Below are 15,853 nucleotides of genomic sequence, written 5' to 3' on the forward strand. Positions count from 1 at the left end.
TATATTTACTGATATATGCCAGGCAAAAGTCTAGGCACTGAGGGTACAGGAGTGAATGAAAGGCATTACGTCCATGCTCTCATGGAACCGATAATCTAGGAACTAAATGAGGTCAATTTTGGAACAAGTGCCGAAGACTAGCATTGATTTCATTACCCAGAAATAACATTTATCTGCAGTTAGAGATGAATGCTTATTTCTAACACCTGGATATTCCTGACTGACTTCCCTTCTATCTTGTGTCCATTTTCTTCTTGAGATGTTGTGTCCCTTTTCCAGCGTAAAGATGGTTCATCTTTATGGAAAGGACAGAAGCAAAATCGGAGATGCATAATTCCATCTTCCTTGTTTCCTATGGTAATACTCTGGAGGTTCTACACAGTATTTGTCCTTTGTTCTTCTTGGTGCCCTGGACAGAGTTTTCAAAGCTCCTTCGGCTTCTAACCCAGCTCACCCAAAGAAGAGTCCTGACACTTACTGGTTTCACTCCTTTACGTTTGTCTTTTGTAGCAAGTCCTTTAAAATCTGAATTTAATAATAAATATCTAAGCTCATCAGCCCTCCTGGCTTGTCATATTGGTTGATGCAATGCCAATCTCTTTACTTAATTTTGTCATGCATCCTCTCTCTCTCTCTCTCTCTGTCTTGTGTCATATACCCTTTTAGGTCTCTGGCTAAAGCACTGAAATTTTGTATTGGCCTTCCTAAAATCTGAGCTCATAATGATTCTTTAGACCTGTGCCAGCCGATGTTAGCCATATATGCAATACGAATTCTCCAGATCTCCTATTTAAAAAAGGAAAGCTGAAACAGGTAAAATTAATGATATGTTTTATTTAACCTAATACATCCCAAACATTGGCATTTTAATGTGTAATTAATAAAAAAAATTGTTAAATTAAAACAATTTTTTAAAAATATTAATGAGGGTGTGCCTGGGTGGGTTGAGTGTCCAGCTGTTGATTTTGGCTCAGGTCATGATCCCAGGGTCTTGGGATTGAGCCCTGGATGGGGCTCTGCTCTGAACATGAAGCCTGCTTAAGAGTCTCTTTCTCTCCCTCTGCCCCTCCCCCCAACTCTCTCTGTCTCTGTCTCTCTCTCAAAAAAAAAAAAATTATTGAGATATTTTACATTCCTGTTTTTGCATGCTAAGTCCTCAAAACCAGGCATCTATTTTGTACTTATAGCACATCTCAATTCAGACTAGCCCTATTTCAAGCATTCAATAGCCACATGCCCCTACTGGCTACCATATTGCCCAGCATCGCTGTAGACCCATCATGCTATGCATGCTTCCTTTTAATATTAAATTAATCGCTTTACCTCAGTGCATTTAGTTTGTAAAAATTTAGCAAAGGATAGAAGCCCCTTAAGATCTACAACTGAGCCAGTCTGAAGTAGTTGGACAGTATTATCTGTTCAAAACTCATGATTTTTGCTTCCTCTATTTCTCATAATTTGTATATTAATGTACCTGACAATATCATCTGAAATCATCACCTTAGTGGGGGCGTCACTAACCGTTTCTGCCTCTCTCTCTGCTCTCCATTGCCTTTCATCTTCAGTGTCTTAGCTTATCATTAAGATAAAAAGATAATGGATTAATCTAGCCTTAAAAGATATCAAGAAAACAAACAAATTGGAAAATGTTTGATCTCATGAATAAGCAAATACATGCAAAATAAAAGAACTATTGGGAGCTATTTTGCCTGTTAAATTAGTGACTTATTTTTATATTTTTTAAATGTTTATTTATTTTTCAGAGAGAGAGAGAGAGAGAGCAAGCACCCAGGGGAGAGGCGGGGGGGGGGGGGCACAGAGAATCCGAAGTAGGCTCCTCACTGTCAGTACAGAGCCAGACGTGGGGCTCAAACCCACGCACCATGAGACCTGAGCCAAAGTCTGAGGCTTAACTGACTGAGCCACCCAGGCACCTCAGTGATTTATTTTTAAATGACAGCACCTGCTGAGGATAAACCTTGTAAACTCTTTCTCACACACCATTGTTGATATTGTCACATCCTTTGAAGAAAGCCCTTTGACAGTGTGAGTCAGTGATGTTAAAAAAATATTCATTCCTGTATATCATCCTACAGGAAATTTGTTCTATAGGAATTGCCAGGGATATTGACCATGAATTCACATGGAATGCTTACTCCAGAATTATTTATAAAAGCAAAAAGTGAAAACAACCTCAACGTCCAAATGGAAACGAGATAAGTAAATTACAGCACATTCATTGGGCACCGTATTAAATATGGAGTGAAATTAAGCTCATGAAAACCTTTCAGCAGGAAAAATATAAGAATGGCACGTTAAGCGAAAAGCACACAGCGAAGTTTTATACACATAGAAAAATCTATTAAAATCGTACGCAAGTCAAAGAAAGATACTAGAAAGTAATATTTAAAAACAAAATCAATGGGGACACCTGGCTGGCTCAGTGTGTGAAGCATGTGACTCCTGATCTCTGGGTGGTGAGTTCAAACCCCACATTGGATGTTGGGATTACTTAGAAACAAAATCTTAAGAAAAGACGAAAACAATGATTTATTTGGGTACTAGGATATAGATGATCTTTTCTACGCACCCATGCTCCATGTATGTATACATTTTACAAGTTATTCATATGATGTTAAGGTGCTGCAGAAGCATTCAGTTTCCAGCAGCCCAAGAAAGGGCCTGGGTCGTGTTCCTAATGAGTTGTGAGGCCCAAGCACACAGAGTGCTTCTTGGCCTCAAGTTTCTTCTCTACAAAATGAAAAACAGAGCAAAGCGACCCTGTGACTTTTCCAGCTCGAAAAGTCTATGATTTCACAAAAGCATGGGCCAAATGAGGTGGCGTGCCAACCTGGGTCCCTGTTTTCCTGTTTTCCTTGGGGACTGGTGGACAATGGAAGATATTTCAACAAATTCAAATCCGTGTCGTTGAAATAACAGACCTAAACGTGTGTGTACATCAGCTTGTGTCTTCCTTTCCTCGCGCAGGAACAGTTAGCTGAGAATCACACTTGAGAACAACATTTCTTGGGGGTGTTTTAAGACTACTGCCGGCATTATGCATCCGTCTAGTGGTTTCTATGATTCCGTGTTTCTGCGCTCTTTTTTTTCTGATTTGGTTATCAAAGCGTGGACATTGTCAGGACGATGCGTAGAAGTTCTGTGTACAAAACGGTAAAAAAAAATGCCGGGCATCATGGGTTTTAAATACTAAAAATAGGGGCCATGTTTGACTACCAATTCGGAAGGCCTTGATTCTGTTGAGTTGTAACACAAATTTGGGTTTTCACGCATGACTTAATTTATTCAAGAGATGGTTCCGTTCCAACCGATTTCGAATGTCATGGGCGTCCGCCGACTAAAAAATAAAATAGGAATGTTACCTCGAGGGGTTTACAATTTGAGGAGGGGTGTAGAAGGACACTAACGAAGCCAACAAATAGATAAAGAAACAAAAAACATCTATGATAAGTGTGAATAGAAGGTGTTAGGTGCCGCAAAAAGACTACTAAAAAAGGACTCTCCTGGGGCGCCTGGGTGGCGCAGTCGGTTGAGCGTCCGACTTCAGCCAGGTCACCATCTCGCGGTCCGTGAGTTCGAGCCCCACGTCGGGCTCTGGGCTGATGGCTCGGAGCCTGGAGCCTGTTTCCGATTCTGTGTCTCCCTCTCTCTCTGCCCCTCCCCCGTTCATGCTCTGTCTCTCTCTGTCCCAAAAATAAATAAAAAACGTTGAAAAAAAAAAAAAAGGACTCTCCTTTTTTTTCTGAAGTTTTTATTTAAATTCTAGTAGTTAACACACGGCGTGGTGTTACTTCCAAGCGCACCATGCAGTGATTTGACATTTCCATAGGGCACCTGGTGCTCATCACGACAAGTGCCCTCCTCCCTCTCGGTCACCTGTTTCACCCACCCCCCACCCCTCCTCTCTGGTCACCATCAGTTTGTTTTCTAGAGCTAAGAATGTCTTTCTCGGTTTGCCCCTTCCGCTCTCATTTTTTTTCCCTTTGCTCACTCGTTTTGCTTCTTAAATTCCACACAGGAGTGAAATCATATGGTATCTTCCCTTCTCTGACTTATTTCGCTTCGGATAATACTCTCTAGTCGATCCGTGTCGTGGCAAATGGCAAGATTTCATCCTTTTTGTGGCTGAGCGATATTCTATTTTACATATATATTTATATGCATATGTATTTAGATATGTATGTGTATGTGTGTGTACGTGTGTGTGTGTGTATACACCACATCTTCTTAATCCACACATCAGATAACGGACATCTGGGCTGCTTCCCCATCTTGGCGATTGTACATAATGTTATAAGGAACATAGGGATACTTATATCTTTTTGAGTTAGTGTTCTCATATTCTTTGGGTAAATGTCCAGTAGTGTAATTGCTGGATCATAGGATAGTTCTGGTTTTAACTTTTTGAAGAACATCCATACTGTCTTCCAGAGTGGCTGCACCGGTTTACATTCAGTGCAAGAGGGTTCCTTTTTTTTCTCCACATCCTCACCGACACCTGCTGTTTCTTGTGTTGCTGCTTTTAGCCATTCTGACTGGTGTGAGGTGATAACTCATGCTAGTTTTGATTTGTATTTCCCTGACGATCAGTGATGATGAGCATCTTCTCATATGTGTGTTGGTCATCTGTATGTCTTCTTTGGAAAAATGTCTATTCGTGGCTTCTGCCCAGTTTTAATTGGATTATTTGTTTTTTGGGGTATTGAGTTGTATACGTTCTTTATATATTTTGGATACTAACCCTTCAATGGATATGTCATTTGTAAACACGTTCTTTCATTCAGTAGGTTGTCTTGTAGTTTTGTTGATTGTTTCCTTTGCTGCACAGAAACCTTTTATTTTGATGTAGTTTAAATGGTTTATTTTTGCTTTTGTTTCCCTTGCCTCAGGAGACACATCTAGAAAGAAGTTTCTATGGACCATGTCAAAGAGCTTACTGCCTATGCTCTTCTCTAGGATTTTTATGGTTTCAGGAAAAGGACCCTACTTTAGACTGCACGGTTAGGGGGTGCTCTCTCTGATTAATGACCACCATTACTGAGAGAATGAGGGAGAGAGGGAGCCAGCCAGATAGAGGTGGCAGAAAAGATCCACCGACAGAGAGCAAGCAAGCACAGACACTCCTAGGGGCGATAACTGATGTTGTTATCTCCCAAATAAGCCATCACTTCTTTAACGATAAAAAACTCATGTATTAGAATGTAGTAAAAGCAGATTCAATATATATTTTGGTATGTTTTTACGCTCCATCGTCTTGCTCCCTTATAGGGATATACATTTGCCAATAATAACATATTTTAATTATTCTTCATAATATTTGGCAGGGATAGGCACCTTTCATTATTCTTTCTTCAGAATCTACTTGGTTATTTTTCCACTACACTTAAAATTACTTCATACAATTGCAAAAGTAATTTCCTCTGGTGTTTCTATTGAGATCACATCAAACTTATGATTTAATTTTGAGGCAATTGAACTTTACACTATTGAATCATCCTACCCACGAATAGAGTACATCTCTCCATTTGGACAGGTATTGTTTTTAATTATTCAGTAGTATTTGAAAGATTTCTTTATAAAGATATACTACATTTCTTATTCTCTTTATTTCTTGCAATTTTACAGGCATTACAGCGATTTTTCTAATAGATTTTCTGACTGATTTCTTGTATAAGTAGTTAATTGATTTTAATATGAACTTCATAGCTTATGGAAGTTCATTTATTGTTTTAGGGTTTCCAGACAGACAAATCATAGAATCTATAAATGTCAATATGTTTCCTTCATCTCCTCCTAGTTTTTACTTCTCATTTCTTTTTTCTGCCTAAATGTACTTATGCTTCAGAATAGCATTAAACAATGGCGACGATTCTGGGCACTCATATGTTTGTGACGAACGTATCCATCTAGGGGCATCTGGCTGGCTCGGTCCATACAGCAGGTGGCTCTTGATATCAAGATGGTAAGGTTCAACCCCCCCACCTTGGGTACAGAGATTACTTAGCCAATACCGCCATACAATGTAGGAAAATGACACAATGCATTTTCATGTTGGTAACACCGTGGTAAAATTTGGAGCTATCCCTGGTACAAACCCCACTTGGTTGTGGTGTGTATTCTTTAAAGATGGACCTTGGGGCGCCTGGGTGGCGCAGTCGGTTAAGCCTCCGACTTCAGCCAGGTCACGATCTCGCGGTCCGTGAGTTCGAGCCCCGCGTCGGGCTCTGGGCTGATGGCTCGGAGCCTGGAGCCTGTTTCCGATTCTGTGTCTCCCTCTCTCTCTGCCCCTCCCCCGTTCATGCTCTGTCTCTCTCTGTCCCAAAAATAAATAAACGTTGAAAAAAAAATTAAAAAAAAAAAAAAAAAAAAAAAAAAAAAAGATGGACCTTGACCTTGACCTTGACTACTATTTTATTTATGACTTTTTTTAAGCGTATTCATTTTTGAGAGAGAGAGAGAGCATGAGTGGGAGAGGGGCAGAGAGAGAGGGACAGAGGATCTGAAGCAGGTTCTGCACTGACAGAAGGGAGCCCATGTGGGGCTCAAAACCACAAACTGTGAGGTCATGACCTGAGCCACAGTTGGACCCTTACCTGGCTGAGCCACCCAGGCGCCCCTTGTTTATGACTTTCATCTTGCTTTCATAAGGTATATCTGTTATCAGTGATAAGCTAGTTTCAAAAAACTTAGACAAAAAAGTTTTTCCTCAATGCTGTGAAATAGTTTAATGATGTGAAAATTGTATGTCCTCCAAATTTTGGTAGAATTCAACTCCAAAACTAACGGGGCTTGAAACATTTTTGCTGGAAAGCTGACTCGTTAACAACTTCGAAAGGTTTTAACCTGTGGTAATCGGCCTGTCTTCATTTTCTAACATTCCTAGGATCAGTTTTGGTGGTTTTGTTATTACAGAAAATAATGAATTTGTCCAGACTTTCAAATTTATTTTCACAGAGTGAGACAAAACTTTTATGTTTCAGTTTCTTTACTATTTGTGGTTATTTCTCACTATCAGTTTTTTTGCATGTGTATTCCTTCTTTTATAGATAGTGGGTTTTTTTTTTTCTCTCTTTCAAAAGGCTAGTTTTTGGTTCATTTTTTCCATGACACAGTTCTTGGGGCATCTGGGAGGCTCAGAGGGTTAAGTGGTCAACTTTGGCTCAGGTCATGATCTCACAGTGTGTGAGTTCAAGCCCCGCATCGGGCCCTGTGTTGACAGCTCTGAGCCTGGAGCTTGCTTCAGATTCTCTCTCTCTCTCTCTCTGCCCCTCTCCCACTTGCTTGCTCTTTGTCTCTCAAAAAAATGAATAAATGCTAAAAAGATTCAAAAAACAAAGATGCCAGTTCTTGGTAGGCTGTCTCATACTGTTTTTAATGAGAAGTTAATAGTCATTCTTACCTTTGGAAAAATTTCAGCCATTATAATGTTTCTGATTTTTTTCTCTACCTTCAACTCTCTCTATGTTCTTCTGTGGCTCTAGTTATACATATGTTTTATGCTTGATATGTCTCATGGGTCACTTCATTTGTAAATCTTTTTCTGTGTTCAAATTTAGGTTTTCTGTTCCCCTCCATTAAACTTACTGTTCCCTCCTGTATTTTCCTATCTGCTGTTCAACTCACCTAGTGAATGTCTCATTTCCGATTTGTTTTTCGTTCCAGATTTTCCATGAATTAAATTTTTATGGTTTTGATTTTTCTGCTGAAATGTCCCCTCTCTTCCCTCAGTGTGTTTATGCTTTCCTTTTAATCCTCAAACAGATTTATAATACTCTTTGGAAGTTTTTATTCATAATTCCACCATCTGAGTCATCTCAGATCTGTTTCTGTTGACTTGTTTTGCTCCTGGTTATGGGTCACATTTTCTTGCTTCTTTGTATGTCTAGGGACCCTGTATTGCATGTTCGATAATGAAGCCGCTATGCTGCATGGAGTCCGGATTGTGTTTCATCCCTTTAAATAACGTTGAGCTTTATTCTGACAGGCAGTTAATAGACTGATGAATGAACATGACTTTGGCTTCACTAAGATGGCTCTAGCATGGCACTTACTCTATGGTTAGTCTAGCCCTACTGTGTGTGTGTGTTTTTTTAAAACAATCCAATGATTTTAGTACATTTATAGAATGTGTCACCACCACCACAGTCCAATTTAAGAACATTTTCATCATCCCCACATGCTCCTTTGTGCCATTTACAGTTAATTAAAGTTTCTATCTTCAGTCCTAGGCAGACACTGACCTGCTTTCTGACTATAAATTTGCCTTTTCTAGACATTGCATATAAATCCAATGGTTTTTGTATCTGGCATCTTTCACTTAGCGTATTTTTAGCTTCGGACATTTTATAGCATGCATCAACAATTCGTTCCTTTTAATTGCTGAATGCACCATTTCCCTGTATCCATTTAGGTTTATTCCATCACCAACTGATGGACATTTAGATTGTTTCTTTTTTCTTTTTTTTTTTTTTTTTGGCTATTATAAATAATGCTGCTGTGAACACTCATGTACAAGTCTTTATGAAGACCTATGTCTTTACTGGTCTTGGGTAGATTTCTAGAAGTGGATTTGCTAAGTTGAATGGTAAATTTACGTTTAACCCTTTAAGAAACTGCCAGAATGTTACCTGAAGTAGCTGTACCGTCTTCATTCCCACAAGAATACATGAGGTTTCCTGGTTCTCCACATCTTTGTCAACACTTAGTAGTATCTGACTTCTTACCACAGTCGTTTCAGCGTGTATGTAGTGCTAGGTCACTATTGTTTTTTGGTTTTGTTTGGTTTTGTTAATGTTTATTTATTTTGAGAAAGAGAGAGTGAGCAGGGGAGGGGAAGAGAGAGAGGGAGACACAGAATCTGAAACAGACTCCAGGCTCCGAGCCATCAGCACAGAGCCCGATGCGGGGCTCGAATCCATGAACCGCGAAATCATGACCTGAGCCAGAGTCGGAAGCCCAACCGACTGAGCCACCCAGGCGTCCCTAGATCGCTATTGTTTTAACACACATTCCCCTAACGGCTAATGATAGTGAGCAAATTTCCATGTACTTATTAGCCATTCATCTATCTTTGTAAAATAAAATGTGCATTCGAACACTATCCTCACTCTTTAGTTCAGTTGTTAGCCCTACTTTTTTTTTTTTAGTTATTATTTTAATTCCAGTTAGTTAACGTACAGTGTAATATTAGTTTCAGGTGTACCGTATAGTGATTCAACACTGCCATACAACACCTGGGGCTCGTCATGATCTCCCTCACCTAGTTAACCTCATAACCCCAAACTCCTACCCTCTGGTAACCAAAAGCTTGTTCTATAAAGTTATGAGTCTGTTTCTTGGTTTGTCTCTTTCTCTCTCTTTCTCCCTTTTTCATTTTCTCCCTTTGCTCATGTGTTCTGGTTCTTAAATTCCACATATGAGTGAAATCATATAGTATTTGTCTTGCTCTGACTTATTTCACTTAGCATCATACTCTCTAGCCCCACAAATTACAGCGGTCTTAGAAGCCCTGATCTCTTGACATCTGTTTCCTCCACTAAGCAAAACCACTGCTCTCAATCTGGGTTAACTTCCTTGTCCTATAGTTTGGAAAGTGCCCCAGACAGAAAGCTGAAGTGATTAGAGGAGATATCTGCATTCATGTGTTTTCCTTCTTTTAAGAACAGAAGACCTGCCTGGTATATGGTCTGATGTCTGAAAACAGCTAGCTCCTATCTTTTGTCTTTTAGGTAGTTAAATCCAATAGCTGTTATATGGTCATGTCCATAACCAAAAGTTCCATCTTTATTTCAGAATGTTTATGTATTTACTTTGGGGAGGGGAGGGGCAGAGAGAGGGAGAATCCCAAGCAGGCTCCTTGCTGTCAGTGGGGAGCCTGACGTGGGGCTCAATCTCACGAACGGTGAGATCACGCCCTGAGCCCAGACCAAGAGTTGGATGCTTAACGGACTGAGTCACCAGGCACCCCAGAAGTTGCTTGTTTTTTAACACCCAAATGGTTATCTCAGAAATTTTACTCTAAATGTATATATGTACGTGTGTGTGTGTTTATTTATTTAAACACACCTTAAACTAGTCTGAAGTTTTACAAAAACATTTTGAAGACCTCAACTGCTTTTCATTTTCAAACAAATAATGTTCTCTCCTGGGGAGATTTTTAATGTTTCCATACATTAATTTAATGTTTCCACACATCACTTTCCAGCTGAAGTTTTCACTGTTCTGGGACAACTAAGTAATGACTTACAAAAGCTTATTTTTTTTTTTTTTAGGTGAAGTTTAAACTTATGAATCTGGATTGTTTTTGTTTTGTTTTCTATTCTAACTGCTTCATAGAAACAGAAAATGCACGCTAAAAAAACCCTCTCCCTGAGAAAGCAGATTGATGCACAAAAGGGCTGCAGTTCACATTTAAGAGGCTATTAAAAAGGAAAATAGAAGAAACCATCAGTAGCCTCATTGATCTAATCATAATGCAATTAAAATGTAAATATAGTCTGCCAGAATGGGATTATTTGTGAATGCCACATTAACAGATGGCAATGACTACAGATCAAAATACACTTTGTGTGCGGGTCTGGAATAGTGGAATGCAGAGAAGTGTGTTTGAGTCTGTACTTAGTGCGACGGATAAGGACATTTTTTTTTAACGTTTGTGCCAGATGTCACTACAGGGATTCATATCTAAACATTTTGCAGCTAACGTCCTGCAAAATCCCAGATCAGCCCACAAAGTGGAGACAAGTCAGTCAAATTCTCAATACAGAGGCTTTGAGAGATTCCAAATTAGGATCTCGGCTAAAAAGACTTTGCCTAGCCTCTCCTGAAGCCAAACAAGAAAGACAATCCATGTCATTTCAACTGTCTGCAAGAAAAAATGACCTGATGGAATCCTAACTGTCCCATTTACATTCTGACAAATAACTCACCCTACCCACAAAGACTAGATATCTACGTATGTATCCATTTTATTTATCATCTATCCGTCAATGCGTTCATATCACTAACATGATTTAGTCTAGCACGTCTGCCACTGTAATTTGTTAAAGCCATTTGAGTTAATAACTTGAAATTCTTTATCATTTATTTTTCTTAGTGATTTATATTTCAAACTTTTTTCATTCACATGGAAAAATATAAGCATAGATTCTACCCTTTGTTTCGTAATCTCTAATCTCAAGGGGCGGGACAAAATTATTAAGATACAGTTAGTTTTGATTCATATCCCTATAGAGGAAATGTGTACTGTAATATAATTTTTAGTGGCGACTAGACAGGGTCCAAAAATGAGTTGAAATCACTGTCCAATAATTAAATGATCATATCTTGTAAATGTGAAACATGATGAAAGGTGGCAAAAAAGATTAGGAATCAGGAAATCTGAATTCTAATCCAAGCAGGACAAGATTAAATTAAGTGATTAAATCTTTGTTATCTCCATTATGTTTTTCATCTAAAACTAAGGGCTTTTATCGGAAAGATCACTGTGGAACGCATCTCCAAGAACTTCATTTTATGGCTTGCAACCCAGACGTTTGCACAGAATATTTAATAAGCACAAGAGGGTGCTGAAGCCAGCCCCGGAAGAGCCACACCTTTCAATACGCCTTTCCTTCTCTCTCTTTCCCTCCTTCCTTTTTCTCAGTGTGCTTTCTGAGCACGTAATGTATCTGATTGCTCCTGCAGAGGGCATTAAGATCAGTTCAAACCACAGCTTTGTTTTACCATTATTTATGAATCCACTAATTCTCAAGTTTTTCTGCTTTCCACAATGATTACAACTAGACTTGGTAGGCTTCTAACATTTCTTTTGTTTTCCTTTGGCTTAAAACTTGTCTGGAATTTTTTTTAAAAAAACATTTCTCTTAGCTGTTCTTGTTGAAAGCACATTTTCTTTGTAATACATAAATCTTCCCTATTTGATGCTGGGGACAGTTACTATATATATACACAGTTACTATATATATATACACACACACACACATTCAATATAATATAATATTATAATAGATAATATTACATTGCAGTTTGGTCTCTAGCATGATTCTTGTATCTCCACTTTCAAAAAATCAGATGACGCACACCCTTTCCTGAGTTACTCGGGAGGGTCACCATTTGAGCTGACACCACATCCCTGCAGGAAGCATTCACACAGTGTCACTCTCATTAGTAATCGCATAGAGTTTCTAATATTAGTAATGACATCTTTGCGTACAGCACTGTCTGTTTTGTTAGATGATTCTAATGCACGTCTTCACTGACTCTGCCTCTCAAAGCTCTTCCGAAGGGGGCATGGCAGGCACTCCTCTTTAAGAAGAAAGAAAAGGAAGATCAGAGAGAGTGAACCACAGCGACTACAAGTAATGGGATTGAGGGGAGAACCCACGTTCTACAGCCCCTGGTTCAGGACTCAGTCCAGGGGGCCATCTTGCCTCTCTGAAGAAACAGCCATTTCCTTCAGCCCTGAATGACAGTGAAAAATCTCACTGGACATCTCCATGAAAATACCTTGTTTCATATCAACTCACACGCGATCAGAACTCTTGCTCCTAGTTGGAAGAATGATAGATCTCAGAGTTGCCAATGATCTGCTAGCCTTCTGATTGGTACACTGATTGTGCTTTTTACTTCACATCCCTGAGGCGTGACGTGAGGAAGCCATTTCAGAGAGTGATGTTTTTATATATATATATTTTTTTGGCTTTTATTATTTTTTTTATTTACATAAAAGGCAAATTTCAAAGAATGGGGGGGGAAATGGTATTCCAATGTGATCCGATTTCCCTTTGACTTCCCTCCATGATGAGTTCCTAAAAACAGGTGTCCAAATTTCCAAATACCTGCTTTAATCCGCATTTGAAATGGTTTTTCTCTCTTGCATGGTTTCCGATTGTTAATACGGGAAGTGCTTGAGTTTGGGGCCCCATATATGGGCTAATTCCCAAATCTTAAGGAGTTGGGAATAAATGACAAAATAATTGGATTATTATTCTGGGAATAATAACATGGGGATTATTATCTGGGGAATCAAGTTTTGGGAGAAGAGCTGTGAGGTATTCCATCGTTTCTTTATCTTGGTTTTCAATCTCGATCACAATCTCAGTCGTTTGGCAGGTAAAAAAGCAGCTTTTCTTTTTGCCAGGCTGTCTGGCAAAATACGTTGTCGTTATCCAAAGAGAAGAAAAGGATTTTAAGGTGAGTCATCAAGATGTTAGCTCCCATGTTTTATGACTTGAGAAGAACCAAATCTGCACTTTGACAAATATAAGCTCTTACCTTAACACACTTGGGTTAGCACAACGGCATCCAAAATAATATTCACATTTTCACATATTGACTTTAGTGAGGGAGTGCTTTGGCATTGGGGTATATTTTTGTTGGCTCGAGAATCTTCTGGAAGTCCCCAAATACTTTCTTTTGGATTACCTCAGTTCTTTTCTGCAATAACAGATTGGAGAAAGCTCACAAGCCAAGCTAAACATATGTACAATCAGAATCATAAAGTGGTCCGTCCATTTGGAGTATCAGCTCGTACCCTGACATATCTTTGTTGGCCGGTGAATCTCACCAAACTGCCATCATCGCTTTTCCTGATGTGTAGCCAATGGAGTCATATGTTGTTTGCACCTTTATGTGATATAGTCTTTATTTGGGATTAAATAGCATTTACAAGAAGAAGGAGAGACGGAGAAGGAGGAGGAGGAGGAGGAGGAGGGGGAGGAGGAGGAGGGAAAGAGGAGAGAGGGGGAGAAAGGAGGAAGAGGAAAAGAAGAAGCTTTGATGCAAATGAAAACAAAGATATGTTCATGTATTTGATTATTAATCTCTTATGTAAATTTCCGACATTGTGGAGGAAGATCTGAAGTAATTGACGAGGAAAAGAATGTGGGAACGCTTCCAGTAGACTTAAGCCCAGAGTGTGGCCTCGCACTGTTTCACATTAGGAAATGGAAATTGTCATGGATGGAAATTATATGGTTGTTTATGAAGTACAGGAAACGCTGAAGATCTTTCTCATGTCTTCATACTAAAACATCTATTTATAATTATTTGTTAAGAAATTTAAAGAACCATAGTCATCTGGAGAAGCTGACAATTAGAGCAAATCTGCAGGTGATTATTAAATACCTAGCACAAACAGAGACATTTTTCTCTCTGAAAATATTGAGCGCTTATAATTATAGTTTACAAGAATAAAAGCCTCTTTCTTCTTTGTAGATGAAGACTCGAGTTTGTGAATCACTGCAAGTGTATATGACAAGAGAATAACTAAATTTATCTTAATTTTAAACACATATGTTCAGCTTATCCAATGGTGGCCTGGTAGCTGGGAGAGAATTTTGGTAAGAGAACAAGGGAGATAAATATGCATTGAAATGGGCTCAATTTTTCTGGGACCTTGGAAAAATATTTATCCATTTTAAGCCTCAGTTTCCTTAACTGAAGAAGCATGCAAACCCCATGGTGCTTAAAAAAAAAAAAAGAAAAATGAAATGAAAAAAAAAAAAAAACATGTAAAGTGTAAAACATGTAAAGTGCCTTGCACACAGTACTTTTCATTTTAATATTTATTTATTATTTCAAAAATGCTACTCAATAATTTGAATGTATAGTGGTGTTGATATAAAACTTACTGAACGTCTACATGTTCAATTTCATAGAAATTTCCAGTCCTTTTAAAGAAAATTCATGTGATATCTTTTGAGCTTTCTTTTTTTTTTTAATTTTATTTTTAAATGTTTTTAAACTTGTTTTTTTAACATTTATTTATGAGAGACAGAGAGAGAGTGCATAAGCGGGAGAGGAACAAAGACAGAGGAAGACACAGAATTCGAAACAGGCTCCAGGCTCTGAGCTGTCAGCACAGAGCCCGATGCAGAGCTCGAACCCACAAATCATGAGATCGTGACCTGAGCAGAAGTCAGATGCTTAACCAACTGAGACACCCAGGCGCCCCTATTGAGCTTTCTGTTTTGTCTTTAATCTTAATTTTTATTCTATTACATAACTTGTACAAAAATATTTTTTCCTTGGAAGTATTAAAACATTACTTGTACGTGACCACTGTTCTGAGAAAAAGCTAACATCCTTTCTAAATTTCTATTTAAATTTTGGTTTTGTTCACTTGTGTTGCAAGAATACATTTCCTCTTTCTAAAGCATTAAAACATTGCTTGTTAGCAACGCTGTTAAGGGAGGCACTCATTCATCACCATGGTGGGACAAGAATAACAGTAACATTAAAAGCAGCAACAAGAGTAATGCTGACCTGGCTGCCCCATCCTTTCCAGACTTACTCCTCCAGAGGATGTGAAAGAAAGGTGTGTTACCTACGTGGTGGGGACAGCATTGGTCCACATTTTTAAGTCAAGTGGAGCCCGTCTCTTAAAAGGTTATGAGATTGAGGAACCGGTCTTTTAACTCCCTTCTCTGGCTCTGACCATTATGAGGTTATGAAGAACTGAACTGTCTTGCAGAATGTCCCCAAGGCTTGGACTGAAAGGGAGAGGGGACATGCAGGGGGTAAATGTGATGGGAGCAAGACCTCAGCAAGCCTGTTTGCTTGTGGACCTAAGCCATCGGCTCCGTTATAGCCTTCATCCATCATAAAACTGACATTTTTGTCCCTGTCTACATATTAATCTGTTCTTGACTTGCTGGGCCCATAAAACCCGATGAATGCCCACCCCCCAATGCCTTTGCCATGATCCCCAGCTCTTCGGCTATGAGTTGTATCTTTCCATGACTTTTCCTGTGCTTCTACGTAAAGACATATGACTCCAGGGGTGCCTGGGTGGCTCAGTGGGTTAAGTGTCTGACTTCAGCTCAGGTCA

At 39.0% G+C, this 15,853-nt stretch overlaps 1 long non-coding RNA gene across 1 annotated transcript; it reads right to left on the reverse strand.

Annotated features, from left to right (window-relative positions):
- Window positions 1-2,531: 2,531 nt before the first annotated feature.
- On the reverse strand, window positions 2,532-15,438 carry LOC147580760 (uncharacterized). Its single transcript, XR_015250771.1, has 3 exons — window positions 15,289-15,438; window positions 13,297-13,458; window positions 2,532-3,160 (listed from the first exon to the last, which is right to left on the reverse strand). It is a non-coding gene; the product is annotated as an uncharacterized LOC147580760 (long non-coding RNA).
- Between the last annotated feature and the right edge of the window lie 415 nt (window positions 15,439-15,853).

This window comes from Puma concolor, chromosome B2, assembly GCF_028749965.1.
Source record: "Puma concolor isolate L17-30 chromosome B2, mPumCon1.1.hap2, whole genome shotgun sequence".
In the NCBI taxonomy this organism is placed as follows: Eukaryota; Metazoa; Chordata; class Mammalia; order Carnivora; family Felidae; genus Puma; species Puma concolor.